Consider the following 14,795-nt stretch of genomic DNA (forward strand, 5'->3'; position numbering starts at 1 on the left):
GAAAAAGAAAAGGTAAAGAATAAAACGAGAAATAATGTTAATCTATCATACAAAAAAAAACTAAAAGTAAACTAAAATTCAACATACTGGAAACACATATCTAACATGATAGAAAAAAATTATGATTTATCACAAAAACAAACTAAAAAACAACTTAATTGAAGTTAACTATAACATAACAAAAAATAAACCAAAAAATGAATACTTTGAAGCAAAAGTTTGGATTTGTTAAAAAATAAACCAAGAAAAGACCAAACATAAATTAAAAAAAATCAAAAAATAACATTGTTAGCATCCATTTCTCGAATCTAGATATCGAGGGAATTACGAAAAACTTGATGATGAAAGTTACTACTTTTCTTGAGTCTCGGGAGATTAAGGAGGGGCGAGTCCGGTAAAGGTTGAGAATAATTGGATATAAATTAGAATCAAATTAAACCTAATTGACAGAAAAATAAAATTTGAAGAGTGAAACAACAGTTTTTACGAGTTTATGTACTAAATCGTCAAAGTTCTGGAAACTTTTACCTCTTGGAGCCAATCGGCTCTGTATAAAGCCGAATCAGCTATATGCAGAGCCGATTGGCTCTACAAAGTGTTGATTGGCCATTTTTCAAAATCTGACGCTGTTTATTTTCGACCTAAAACTCCAAAATTATTCGAAAGAAGTTTCTAAAAGATATTTATGATAATTATTGAGATTTTTAAATATTTTTTATGATAATAGATTTAATTTCTTTTTATTTTATATTAATATGATAAAAAAATAGATAACTATAGTTTATTTTTCAAATGATTGAATATTTAGCTTCTTTTTAAGATTTTCTAACCCTATTATTATAAATAGAATGATACGCCCTAGGTATGGGGTTAGCTACACTCCCAAAGGTTTTTTTAAGCTACATAAATATATCGATATATACAGAAAGTTAGCCATTAAGAAAGAACTCTGAATTAGAAAACCCATTTAGAATGACAAAAGTTTTTTTTTTAATCTCAAAGCAAAACTGGATTCTCAACCAATATTCGATTCCAAAAACTCTTCATTTTTAGAGACTCGAAGATCAACATCCAACAGTGATAACCTGAGGTTTCTCCAAATTCAACACCATCAGCATCTCCATCTTTACAAACTGATTCTTTTATTATATGTATTAGAAACATGATTAGGTTTTTTTTGGTTTATTGATGCAGTCTAGCACTAATGGCGAGTATCAAGGTCGTATTCCTCGGAAAAGTGAAAGCCTAGAGTTACTCCTTTGTTCTTTATTATATTAACCTAAAATGAATGATGAATAATTTCTAAACTAACTAATAGCTACAAGCTAAGTTCTAAGGGAGATGCAGGAGTAAATGAATAAATGAAATAATCCAGACAAGAAAGCAAACCTAAAGGGAACCTAAACTAGTTGGCAATCAAACAAAAGATAAAGGATTGATGACTCCACTTATGCTACCCGTGGACGAATTCTTAACTGAATTTGGTTTCTCTCTCGAGATAACCGAATTCCTAAACTTAATAACCTAAAGTTGGAATCTCTTCCTAACAATTGATTCTTAAATTAGCATTAAGCTTTAATCCGCCTCTATTAAGCTTTGTTAATTCTTAATCCGGCTAGTTAATTATCCTTATCTCTAAGTGATTATTAACCAGTTCTTGCTATTCAAAATTCCAATTGCCAAATGGACTTCTCAATCTCATAAAGCAATCTAAACACCACAATTCAGAACGTCTCATGAATAATGCATTATCTTATTAATACTGAAAGCAAGAAGAATACAAAACCAACTCAAACAATCCAACAATATAACATTAAGCCAGCATAGTAAAGAAATCCCAATGGATTTAATCAATCTAGCTAAACATGTTTATTATCAAAACCCACAAGAATTCAATTACGACAATGAGTAAAGGTAGAGAAACCCGATTACACCCTTGGATGAGAGTAAACAGCCCCAATTCCTCTTGCTCGAATTGAATCGATTCTTGTTCCTCTTGCTCAAATTGTAACCAATCAACGAACCTCGCCCAATCTTCAATCTTTGAAGGGAACCCATTTGAAACCTTGGTTCTCCTTTTTCCTTGGTTTCAGCTCAGAGAACCCTTAGAGAGAAAAAATTAGGGTTTGGGACGTTCTCCCCCGTTCTTCTTTTCTTTCCTCTTTTCTTTCTTTTAATTAATTCATCCTGTTGTCGCGAACATGGCCATGTTGATGCCCGTGTTGGGAACACGGGCTGGTGTTGATGGGTGTGTTTGGAACACGGCCCCGTGCTAATGCCCGTGTTACTCTCTGTGGTCGTGCTCCCTAACGCCTCTTCTTCTTTGATGTCGAATGCACCCAACACAGCCCGTTTTGGTGCCTTTGTTGGGAACACGGCCAGTGTTGATGCCCGTGTTACTCTCTGTGGTCGTGCTCCTTAATGCATTTTTTTCCTGTTGTCAAATGCACCCAACACGGCCGTTTTGGTGCCCGTGTTAGGAACACGGCCAGTGTTAAAACCAACATGCCCATGTTCAAATTAGGGATGCACGAACTTGACTTATTTTGGCCACTTTGACGTCCAATTCTACTCCAATTCTTCCCTTTATCACTCTTTGACTTCTTTTGGACCTAAAGTACACAAACAAACGCATAGGGTGAGTGTTGGGACCAATTCACATCCAAATGTACATAAAATCAGCCTTAAAAACCCCATTTAGACATGTGTATTCTACACACATCAATTAATATGTTTATAAATTACTGGGAATTGCATTTGATAATATGAACATACTGGGAATTGAATTTGATAATACGAACATGTAAGGTTTTGGACATATTACTACTTTTGGCTTTTAGATCTGATTAGTCAAATGATTAGGATTGCATGCTAGATTGGTAATTTCTTCATGCTTTGGTAATCAAAATTAGTTTTAGGGTTCCATGATTAAAATCTAAAATCTGTTGTTTTCATATATTGTTTGTGTTATTTTGTAGGGTTTGCATGATTTGCTTACGTTTTCAATTAATTCTATGTCTTTTTGTGCTTTATATTTAGTTTCATGCATTTTTAATTGATCTTTTGTTTCCTGTGCATGTGGAGTTGGTTTTAAGGTGATCAAATCAAGGAAAAACTGCCAAAAAACGTCAACCAAAGCCCTAGAGCAGACCGACTCTATACCTTGAGTCGATCGGCTGTACACTTCCAGCCCTAATTTCTCTAATTCTTTTTATGTTTTCTTGAGATGTTTATGTACTGCATTTAGTTTTAGGTGTTTTCTTTTCAATTCTCTTAGTTGTAGGCGAGTTGGAATAGCTATATTTACTTTATGTATTTTATTTTTTACCTTATACTGAATGATTGCTAAATATATATTATATGATTGCCTAATTAAAACTGGTCGCCTAGACATTAGCCTTAAAATTGGACCTGGCATGAAAATTATAATCCATTAGGTTAATTAATGTAATTAGGCTGAAATTCTAAAATCAACATAGACCTAATGAATTTAATTAGGTTAATCGGGCCATATTTAGATTTAAGACCATCTAATAAGCCTTATCATAAAAAATAATCCATTAGGCTTAAGGATTGGAATTCAAAGCGTAATTTGTAAATTAGGCTAGACTAGGAAGTTTAGCTAGTAAATTAAATTAATAACTTTAAATATGGATTGTGCTTAATAAAGTTTGCTAGGAAAAAGGATCATCCATCCTAGGCAAAACAATCGACTGAGAAAAATCCATAGGGCCTTCAAGAATGGCAGAGAACTTTTCAATTATGGGGCGTAGCTCTTGCCAATTGAATATAAAAACATTGTCTCTTGAACACTAACAGTTGACAGCCCATTGAATCTAAATACATGGTCTCTTGGACACCAAAAGTTGACAACATAATGAAGAAACTCATAATCAAGTTTGATATGTTGCATGGCTTTGAAGGATGAAAGATGAAATTTTCTAAGTTTGATTCAACCATAACCAGTTAAGATTTTAATAAGGGTTTATTAGCTTTTGGCACTTTTTTTGAGACATGATTTTTGACTTTAGAAAAAGGAAATCATGTATGGAGAAGTATGAGGGGTGCATGTTATTTAAAGGCCTGAAATTAAACTTAAAATCAGACTCTGCAACTGTAGAGCTGAATCAGCTGAGCACAGAGCCGATCGGTTGTGCATAGAGTCGAATCAGCTTAGCATACAACTAAATTGATTGTATGACATCATCGTGCATTTTTTAGCTTCTTTAGGGCTTTTCGAGCATTTTCTCGGGCCTTTGTCATCTGTAAGTCCAAAATGTGCAATATGGAGAAGAAATTAAGAGCAAAAAAGGGATTTAAACACCAAAAGTGCTGAATTTTATATATCTCTAAAAAATTCAAAGTTTATAGAAGGAAAAATAGCAAAATAGCGGAAATACAAGCAATGAAAGTAAAATTAAAAGTCGAGATTCTCTCCCAAATCCATCCCATTGTCTAAATCGGTGTCCATCCCTTAGGTCCACAAGCTAGACAACTGAAGCGTCAAAGTATCGATCTTGCACTATTGTGCATCAATCTGAGCTATCAGTCGTCCACAACCCTTGCAAGCTTTCATGGTCCCTCTGATGAAAACTCAAGAAGATTAGTTAGTATATGCGTACATATATATATTCTTCATTTCATAAATCAGTTTCTTATCCATCAGTCCTCACAAGGACGAAGAACTGCCTCCTCACCGCACCGACCAATCGATGTACATGCTTGAATTGGTCTCTCTGTACTTGTGTGATTACTTTTATATGTTACTAACATTTTAAGAAAGAAGAGATGTGAAAAATATAAAGGAGCATGACAATTACTTGTGTATAAATACTCGAAGTAATTACTCGCAGAAGGTGCTCCATGGTGAGCCAGTGCTCTATCGCACTGTGAGGGCTCCAATACGAGACCATTGGGTTTGGAAGGAATAAGATGCTCACTGGAATCACATCTGATATGGTCATAGAAGGTGCTCTGGATGCAACACCAATAGAGGAACCCGAGATGTGGGAGGGCCAAGAGCGTCGGGCAACCCTTATGTCGGCTCAGAAGCAACAACAGTACGCTAGATAAACTACAGACAAAGCGGTTGGATAAATGAGCAAGATAAAAAAAGAAACTTTGTTAGAAGAAATACCTCAGTGTAAAATACACACATTTAAATGGAGTTTTTAAGATTGATTTTATGGACATTTGGATGTGAATTGGTCCCAACACTCACCCTATGCATATGTTTATATGCATTAGGTCCAAAAGAAGTCAAAGGATGATAAAGGGAAGAATTGGAAAATAATTGGACGCCGAAGCTGCCGAAACAAGCTAAGTACGAGCAAGAGGAAGCTGAACATGGCCGTATTGGTTTCAACACTGGCCGCGTTCCCAACACGTTCACCAACACGACCGTCTTGGTGCATCAAACATCAAAGAAACAGAAGTTTTAGGGAGCACGACCACAGAGAGTAACACGGGCATCAACACTAGCCCGTGTTGGGAACACGGCCACCAACACGTCCGTATTGGCGGTGACATGGGGAATTAGTTAAAAGAAAGAAGAGAGGAAATAAAAAGGAGAGCGGGGCAGAGCGTCCCAAACCCTAACTTTTCTCTCCCTAAGGGTTTTCTCAGCTGAAACCGAGGAAAAAGGAGACTTAGGCCAAGGTTTCAATCGAATTCCCTTCAAAGATCGAAAATTGGGCGAGATTTATTGATTGATTTTCAAATCGTGCAAGAGGAACAAGAATCGATTCAATTCGAGCAAGAGGAATTGGGGCTGTTTACTCTCATCCAAGGGTGTAATCGGGTTTTCTCTACCTTTACTCATTGTTGTAATTGAATTCTTGTATATTTTAATAATGAACATGATTAGCTAGATTGAATAAATCCATTGGGATTTCTTTACTATGTTGGCTTAGTATTATATTGTTGGATTGTTTGGGTTAGTTTTGTATTCTTTTTGCTTTCAGTATTAATAAGATAATGCATCATTCGTGAGACGTTGTGAATTGTGTGTTTAGATTGCTTTGTGTGATTGAGAAGTCCATTTGGCAATTGGAATTTTAAATAGTAAGAACTGGTTAATAATCGCTTAGAGATAAGGATAATTAACTAGCCGGATTAAGAATTAACAAAGCTTAATAGAGGCGGATTAAAGCTTAATGCTAATTTAAGAATCAATCGTTAGGAAGAGATTCCAACTTTAGGTTATTAGGTTTAGGAATTCGGTTATCTCGAGAGAGAAACTGAATTCGGTTAAGAATTCGGTTAAGAATTCGTCTGCGGGTAGCATAATTAGACTCACCAATCCTTTATCTTTTGTTTGATTGCCAACTAGTTTAGGTTCCCTTTGGGTTTGCTTTCTTGTCTTGGTTATTTTAGTTATCAATTACTCGTGCATCTCCCTTAGTACTTAGCTTGTAGCTATTAGTTAGTTTAGAAATTATTTATCATTCATTTTAGGTTAATATAATAAAGAACAAAGGAGTAACTCTAGGCTTCACTTTCTCGAGGAATACGACCTTGATACTCGCCATTAGTGCTAGACTGCATCGATAAGTACATTGCCTTAGATTGTAGCTAACACAAGTAGCACACATCAAGTTTTTAGTGCCGTTGCCGGGGAATTGTTTGAAAACTAGAGTGAAATTTGCTATTTGTTAATTTAGCCATTTTTTTATTATTTTTATTTATTTTTATTTTTATTTTGTTTGTACATATTTATTTAGTTAAGTTTATGATTCAGATAGTGGATGATAAGGAGGTTCAATGCTAAACTCTTTGTATGCCACGTTGGAAAATGGGATTGGGAACCAAGAGAGTGCTAAAAATTGGGATACCCGTGCATCTTTAGAAGCTCGAGTGGAATCATTTTGCAGGGCTACTGATCAACTCTCCACTCCTATCCTTTCATCTCAAGTTTTTTATGAATTTTATTATGGTTTACATTTGAGTAATGATTGTCCATTATATAGTGATGTTGCTCATTGTTCCTACAATCAAGAATGGAGCACTCATTCACCCTTTGGATGGAGCTTAGATGGCCAAGAACCACCAGAATTTCAGCAGCCTAATCTTGCACATCAACTCAAGGTGAAGAGTTAGTGTCGGGAGAGCCGATGATGAGGTTTATTGCAAGTCTTGAGGATAGATTCCAACAAATGAGAGGATACTTGAAGATCAACAAGCCTCGATTAAGAACATAAAGCATCAAGTAGGCTTAATCTTCAAGTTACTAGTCAAGAGCAATTGGGAACTCCATCAAACGCCATCAATCCGAGGAACACTTGAGCGCTCGCCACTTATGCCCAGTGAGAATTTTTCCGGTTTATCTACTATGTTTGATGATGATGCTTCTGTGCAGGATGATTTCTTGAACATGGAGATGGAACTAGAAAAGGAAGAGGGGAACATGATTCCTCTGAAAGACTATCAACAGGAATGTACTGTTGATGATGCCGAGTTGCAGTTACAGAATTTTTGGTGGATTTTTCACAAGTCCCTTCGATGATGGGAGATGAGCATGAGTTATCCAATGAAGAAGTCTTGGAGGAGCTCGAGTTTCTTCTAGCAAGTGAACCAAGCCAAGGACTAGAGAAAACCATCGACGTTCCTGAAGAAATTGCCCAACCGTCGATCCTTCCAATTGGTGAAACTTCAGCTTTCAAATTGGAAGAGCCCCTAGAGCATCATGACTACGTGCAATTATACGAGGAACGAGTTTTGTCCATTATACTGGCAGCTTGCTTGATAGCTGGAAAGAGAAAATGGACGATTATCCCTCTAAGCGGATACTTGAAGACATTTGCTTGGAAGAAGGATGGATGGTCATCAATCCCCACCGTTTACTTTTCACCATGAGTCCAGCTAAGAAGAATCATCACATAAAAAAGAAGCGCTTTTGGGAGGCACCCCAAATTCTATTTTTTAATTTTAATAATTTACCCTTTATTGTGAATTTAGTTTGATTAGATTTTACAGTTTGCTTTTGGTAAGTTTTATATATGTTGAGTGTATAAGTTGAGGACTTATTGGTTGTGCAGGTGAGAAAGAGTGAGAAAGTGCTGAGAATCACAACTTTTGCATTTTCTAGAGATCAACACGGGCGTGTTCAAGACCGTGTTCATTAACACGGCCCGTGTTCTAATTGAAGAAAACCAAATTAAGATGAGCACATTCACAGTAGGCCAAACGGGCATTTATGCCCGACCGTGTCCCCAACACGTCCCCATGATTTTTTTGTTTATTTATTTTATTTTATTTGTACATATTTATTTAGTTTAAGTTTATGATTCAGATAATGAATGATAAGGAGGTTCAATGCTAAACTCAAACTCTTTGTATGACGCATTGGAAAATGGGATTAGGAACCAAGAGAGTGCTAAAAATTGGGATACCCGTGCATCTTTAGAAGCTCGAGTGGAATCGTTTCGTAGGGCTACCGATCAACTCTCCACTCCTATCCTTTCATCTCAAGTTTTTTGTGAATTTTGTTGTGGTTTACATTTGAGTAATGATTGTCCATTGTGCAATGATTTTACTCCTTATTCTTATAACTGTGAACAGGTGAATTATACGGGCAATTGGCCAAATGACTCGTATAGAAGCACCTATAATTAAGAGTGGAGCACTCATTCACCTTATGGATGGAGCTTAGATGGCCCAAAACCACTGAATCTCGAACCACATCGAAATTTAATCTTGCACCTTCAACTCAAGATGAAGAGTTAGTGTCGGAGGAGCTGATGATGAGGTTCATTACAAGTCTTGATGATAGATTCCAACAAACAGAGAGGATACTTGAAGATCCATAAGCCTCGATTAACAACATAGAGCATCAAGTAGGCTTAATCTTCAAGTTACTAGCTGAAGAGCAATCGGGAACTCCATCAAACGCTACTGAATCCGAGGAACATTTGAGCGCCGTCACTTTGCATTCAGGTGAGAATTTTTCTGGTTTATCTATTATGTTTGACGATGATGCTTATGTGTAGGACGATTTCTTGAACATGGAGATGGAACCAAAAAAGGAAGAGGCGAACATGATTCCTTTGAAAGACTATTAAGAAGAACGTACAGTTGATGATGTTGAGTTGCAGTTAGAGGAATTTTTAGTGGATTTTTCACAAGTCCCTTCGATGATGGAAGATGAGCACAAGTTATCCAATGAGGAAGTCTTGGAGGAGCTCGAGTTTCTTCTAGCAAGTGAACCAAGCCAAGGACTAGAGAAAACCATCAACGTTCCTGAAGAAATTGCCCAACTGTCGATCCTTCCAATTGGTGAAACTCCAGCTTTCAAATTGGAAGAGCCCCTAGAGCATCATGACTACGTGCAATTATATGAGGAGTGAGTCTTGCCCATCATACTAGCAGCTTGCTTGATAGTCGGGAAGAGGAAGTAGACGATTATCCCTTTAAGCGGATACTTGAAGCCATTTGCTTGGAAGAAGGATGGATGGTCGTCAATCCCCACCGTTTGCTTTTCCCCATGAGTCCAGCTAAGAAGACTCATCACATAAAAAAGAAGCACTTTTGGGAGGCACCCCAAATTCTAGTTTTCAATTTGAATACTTTACCCTTGCATTATGAACTTAGTTGATTAGGTTTTATAGTTGGTTTTTGTTAAGTTTTATTTATGTTGAGTGTATGAGTTGAGGACTTATTGGTTTTGCAGGTGAGAAAGAGTGAGAAAGTGCTGAGAATCGCAACTTTTGCATTTTCTGGAGATCAACACGGGCGTGTTCAAGACCGTGTTCTAATTGAAGAAAATCAAACTAAGATGAACACGTTCACAGAATCTAACACGGGAATTTATGCCCTACCGTGTCCACAACACGTCCCCGTGTCTAAGACCATGTCCATAACACGGGCGTGTTCTCAGAAGTGGTAAGTCAGTACGTTTTTATTCTCTTAACACGTCCCGATATCCAGACTGTGTTCCTTAACACGGCCCCTGTTGGTGAACACGGGCGTGTTCCGTACACTGCCTATATATACCACTTCATTTCAAAATCTCCAAAAAATAATTTTCCCCTTAGTTTTAGCAATTCTCTCCTCTCTTACTCTCTCACTTCTTATTTCTCATTTCGAAGGCTTTGGATATTGCGTTTGTCAAGTAAGTACCCTCTAACTTCATTTTCCATTATTTTATTTTGATATTAGTTCGAATTTATGTTTTCTTTGTGTTTCATTTTTTTATTATTATTTATTTTTTGTTTATTCCCTTATTTTATTATTTAGTGCATGCATTTACATTCATGTTTGTGCTTAATTTTTTTTTCTTTAATATAGTTTATATACTTAACTTGCTTATATTTTTTGTTTTTCTTTTCTACCATTATTTATGATTGTGATTAATTCCTTATTTTTCTCTTGATTATTATTGTCGGTCGCTAAACAATAGGCTCTGTCATAGATAGTCGACTCTGTTTGTGTCTGTTTTATATTAGCATGTTGGTTTGCCTTGTGATGGATTATGGCGAAGTAAACTCCATATGGATGAATTGCAAATTTAATTGGTTAGCATTGGTTGGCAGTGTTGTGGATTAAACTTTCTTTGCAGGACATTGAGCAGTTTAATTTTATCGAGTTAAATCATTTGGTTTGTCCATTTTATGCTGTTATGCTGCCAGAATTTTGTTGATCCTTAATACTAAAAGTTTCCTTTCGGTGTACCATGTCCACCGGACGAGGATCGGGGAGTTTACAAGAGGAGGCGATGGTTCCTCTTCCTCTCGATCGTCAGGCCGCACCGACTAGTTCAGGCCAAATTAGACCACTGCAGCGCCATCGATTCCTACTTTCCAAGGGCGGCCCACCTTTGAGCGGAGATATCAATCGATGAGGCACAAAGATTTGGGAAAGGGGCGTGGGATAGATCGGCCAAGACTAGAGACTGTCGGACTTGTACTGCGATCACCGATATCTCGAGACGCCCCTATTTCAATATTTCTTTGACATCGTTGAACCAACATATAGGGAGTTGACCGTGGAGTTTGCCAAGACTTTCTTTCTGCAAAGCCGGTTGGGACTTCCAACAACCAGATGCGACGGACTAGCAAGGCAGACTTTCACGATGAGTGTACAGCAGTTTGGGGTACACTTAGGCTTGTGGACTTAGGAGGATGCAATTTGGAGAGGTTTACAGTCGTATACACACGCCTTGTGTGTCATATCCGCAGATGTGGGCTGAGATTTCCCGATGACACCGAGGGATATAATGCCAGCCACCCAAGGCGTCTAACTTGCCTCGAGGGATCATGCGGTACTTGCATGCATTCCCCGGCTAGGACCATCGCGGGGGAGATAGCGGTGGTGTAGTTACCCGGTAGGACTGTTTATACTTTACAAGATGCACGCGATCATCGACATGGGGTACTTATTGGCCAGACAGATAAGTGCCTTCTGCAACAACTCAAAAAAGGTATTTTTCTGTTTTGGGACTTACATTACTCGACTGGCTAGGAGCTTAGGAGTTTTGGAGGAAGCGATACCACATTTGACAGAGCTGGGGGTGATGGAGACGTTGGGACTTCCCCAGATGGTTAGTATGGGGATGATGACTCGTAGGTAGGGTCCGCTAGGACCAGAGTATAGACTGAGGAATGCTCTCTTAGCAGCACTCAGAGAGGAGCGACCTGCCCCACGAGCCCATGGTACACAGGATGTCCCACCTTCTTCTAATATTCCGGAGTCTTCCTCTAGACCGTCTACTTCAGCTCCTTCTAGGTCTTCTTTAGCTATTTTAGGAGTCTCCCCAATTGAGTTTAGAGAGCTGCAGCTTAGAGTGCAGAGGTTGGCAAAGGAGCAGCAGCAGCATTTCATTCGACAAGAGGCTTTTCAACAGGACCTTTTACAACGTCAGACTGAGTTTCAGAGCCAGATGATGGCTCAGTTTGAGAGGCAGAGGGCTATGCTTCAGGCCCTGATTGAGCAGGGAGGTAGGTTAGAGGCCTCTATGGCCAATGACATGTTTGATGATATTTTTGCTATAGACTTTGCACGTGCCTGTCCACAGAGCCGGGTTCCAGAATAGAGCCATTTTGACATCCCTCTAGCGGATGATCCAACTGGCCCTCCCTCTCCGACTGAGCACCCTTCAACACAGCAGCCTGACGAGCCTCCTATTGACGCCGCCTCCCATCGATCCACCGTACGCATGTGACACTACTTCCGATCCTCAGAGAGCAGCCACTCCTCCACCACAAACCAGCCAGCGCCCTGATATACCTACTGATGCACCTCTTTTCACTCCAGAGCCATAATCAGGGCAATATTAGTCCTTTTTCCTTTTTCATTTCATATATTTTATACACTGAGGACAGTGTGTCCTTCAAGTGTGGGGTGGTGATATCAATATATATTTGCTTTCATGTTCTATTATTTTTTTTATATGAAATTCATATCCTTTTCTAGTGTATATATCGCATTTCATTTATTCCATCTCAGTTATTTGTTTATTCTTTGTGCAATTTTTTGTAAAATTTTGAAAATTTTTCACTTTGTTTCAATGCTCTTACTGTTGACTTGCTTTTGAAATCCTGTTTATGTCCATGTGATCGGGTAAAACCGATAGTGTTGAGTTTTACGGAAGAATGTAAGATAATTAGTTTGAGTTTTGTACTAAGTTGCTTTGGTTTATTTAATTCTGTTTTAATGATTTTTGTTTGGAACCTACTCAAAAGCACACTTGTGAGGAATTGAGCCTAAATTGTAAGCATACACTTTATATGCTTGTATTTATTTCTTGTTGAGAGTGCCGATTACTATCTTTACTTTTAGAACTTGCTCGGTAATGCTTATGAGGGCCACAAGGAAAGTTTAATACTTTGGTATGATAGAGGCACTTAGATTTTTCATTCTAGCCAAATAGCCTTCATTCGTTTATTGATTCTGTAGATAACCCCCTCTTTCACCATTTTCTATCATATTCCATTACCACTTAGTTTTATTCTACTTTGGGTTATGATTTTGCACATGAGTTGTTTTTATTGGGAATTTTTGTCTTGGGAATAGTTTGGAATCTTGTAGCAGCTTTCTTCAATCCAAAAGAAATTCACTCTATTATGTGAATGTTCTTCCCTTATGAAAAAGAAAAGAAAAAAAAGAAGAAAAAAAATAATATTAAGAAGAATAAGAGGGAAGGGTGATCAAAAGAAAGGAAGTAAGTGAGCTAATTGTTTAATTACTTTTCGGAGTTTACATTTTGACTTGATTCCTATTTCCCACCTTAGACTACTATCCATTGTTTACCCCTTGTGATTATTGTAACTTGTGTGCAGGTCATGTATTTCATTACAGAACACCATAGGTTCAACATCTTATCAAATTTACCTACCCCTACCTAATCCCCATTACAACCCTTTTAAAGACCTCTTGACATGGTTGTTGACTCTCCATAAGTGGTAGGAGTAGATTTAAGAGCAAGCATATAGTAAGTAAGGCAGTAGTTGATGCATTGAGTGATTAAACACTACCCTTTAAACACTTTGAGTGACTTAGAGTGAATCTGGTGAGGAGTTGGTTCTGAATAATTTTGTTGAGACAGTATTTTGTGAATTGTTGGCATTTTGGTTGTGATACTTGAATTGATTGCTTCTTTTCTTTTTGTTTGATTTACGCTTGTTAAGGATATGTGCAGGAGCTCTCTAGCTTGTCTGTCAGTTTAAGTATTGTTCCTTAGTGGTTTATTTTCCTTATTTTACTTTTGATTGCTTGAGGACAAGTAATGAGCTAAGTGTGGGGTTATTTGATATGCGTAAAATACACACATCTAAATGGGGTTTTTAAGATTGATTTTATGGACATTTGGATGTGAATTGGTCCTAACACTCACCCTATGCGTCTGTTTGTGTGCATTAGGTCCAAAAGAAGTCAAAGGATGATAAAGGGAAGAATTGGAGCATAATTGGATGCCAAAGCTGCCGAAACAAGCTAAGTATGAGCAAGAGGAAGCTGAACATGGCCGTGTTGGTTTCAACATTGGCCGTGTTCCCAACATGTTCACTAACACGGCCGTGTTAGTGAATCAAACATTAAAGAAACAGAAGTTTTAGGGAGCACGACCACAGAGAGTAACACGGGCATCAACACCAGCCCGTGTTGGGAACACAGCCACCAACACGTCCGTGTTGGCAGCGACAGGGGAATTAGTTAAAATGAAGAAGAGAGGAAATAAAAAGGAGAGCGGGGGAGAATATCCCAAACCTTAACTTTTCTCTCCCTAAGGGTTTTCTGAGTTGAAACCGAGTAAAAATGAGACTTGGATCAAGATTTTAATCAGATTCCCTTCAAAGATTGAAGATTGGGCGAGGTTTATTGATTGATTTTCAAATCGAGCAAGAGGAACAAGAATCGGTTCAATTCGAGCAAGAGGAACTGAGGCTGTTTACTCTCATCCAAGGGTGTATTGGGTTTTCTCTACCTTTACTCATTGTTGTAATTGAATTCTTGTGTATTTTGATAATGAACATGATTAGCTAGATTGAATAAATCCATTGGGATTTCTTTACTATGTTGGCTTAGTATTATATTGTTGGATTGTTTGGGTTAGTTTTGTATTCTTTTTTGCTTTCAGTATTAATAAGATAATGCATCATTCGTGAGACATTGTGAATTGCGTGTTTAGATTGCTTTGTATGATTGAGAAGTCCATTTGGCAATTGAAATTTTGAATAGCAAGAACTGGTTAATAATCGCTTAGAGATAAGGATAATTAACTAGCCGAATTAAGAATTAACAAAGCTTAATAGAGGTGGATTAAAGCTTAATACTAATTTAAGAATCAATCGTTAGGAAGAGAT

The sequence above is a fragment of the Ricinus communis genome, chromosome 8 (genome assembly GCF_019578655.1).
Source record: "Ricinus communis isolate WT05 ecotype wild-type chromosome 8, ASM1957865v1, whole genome shotgun sequence".
In the NCBI taxonomy this organism is placed as follows: Eukaryota; Viridiplantae; Streptophyta; class Magnoliopsida; order Malpighiales; family Euphorbiaceae; genus Ricinus; species Ricinus communis.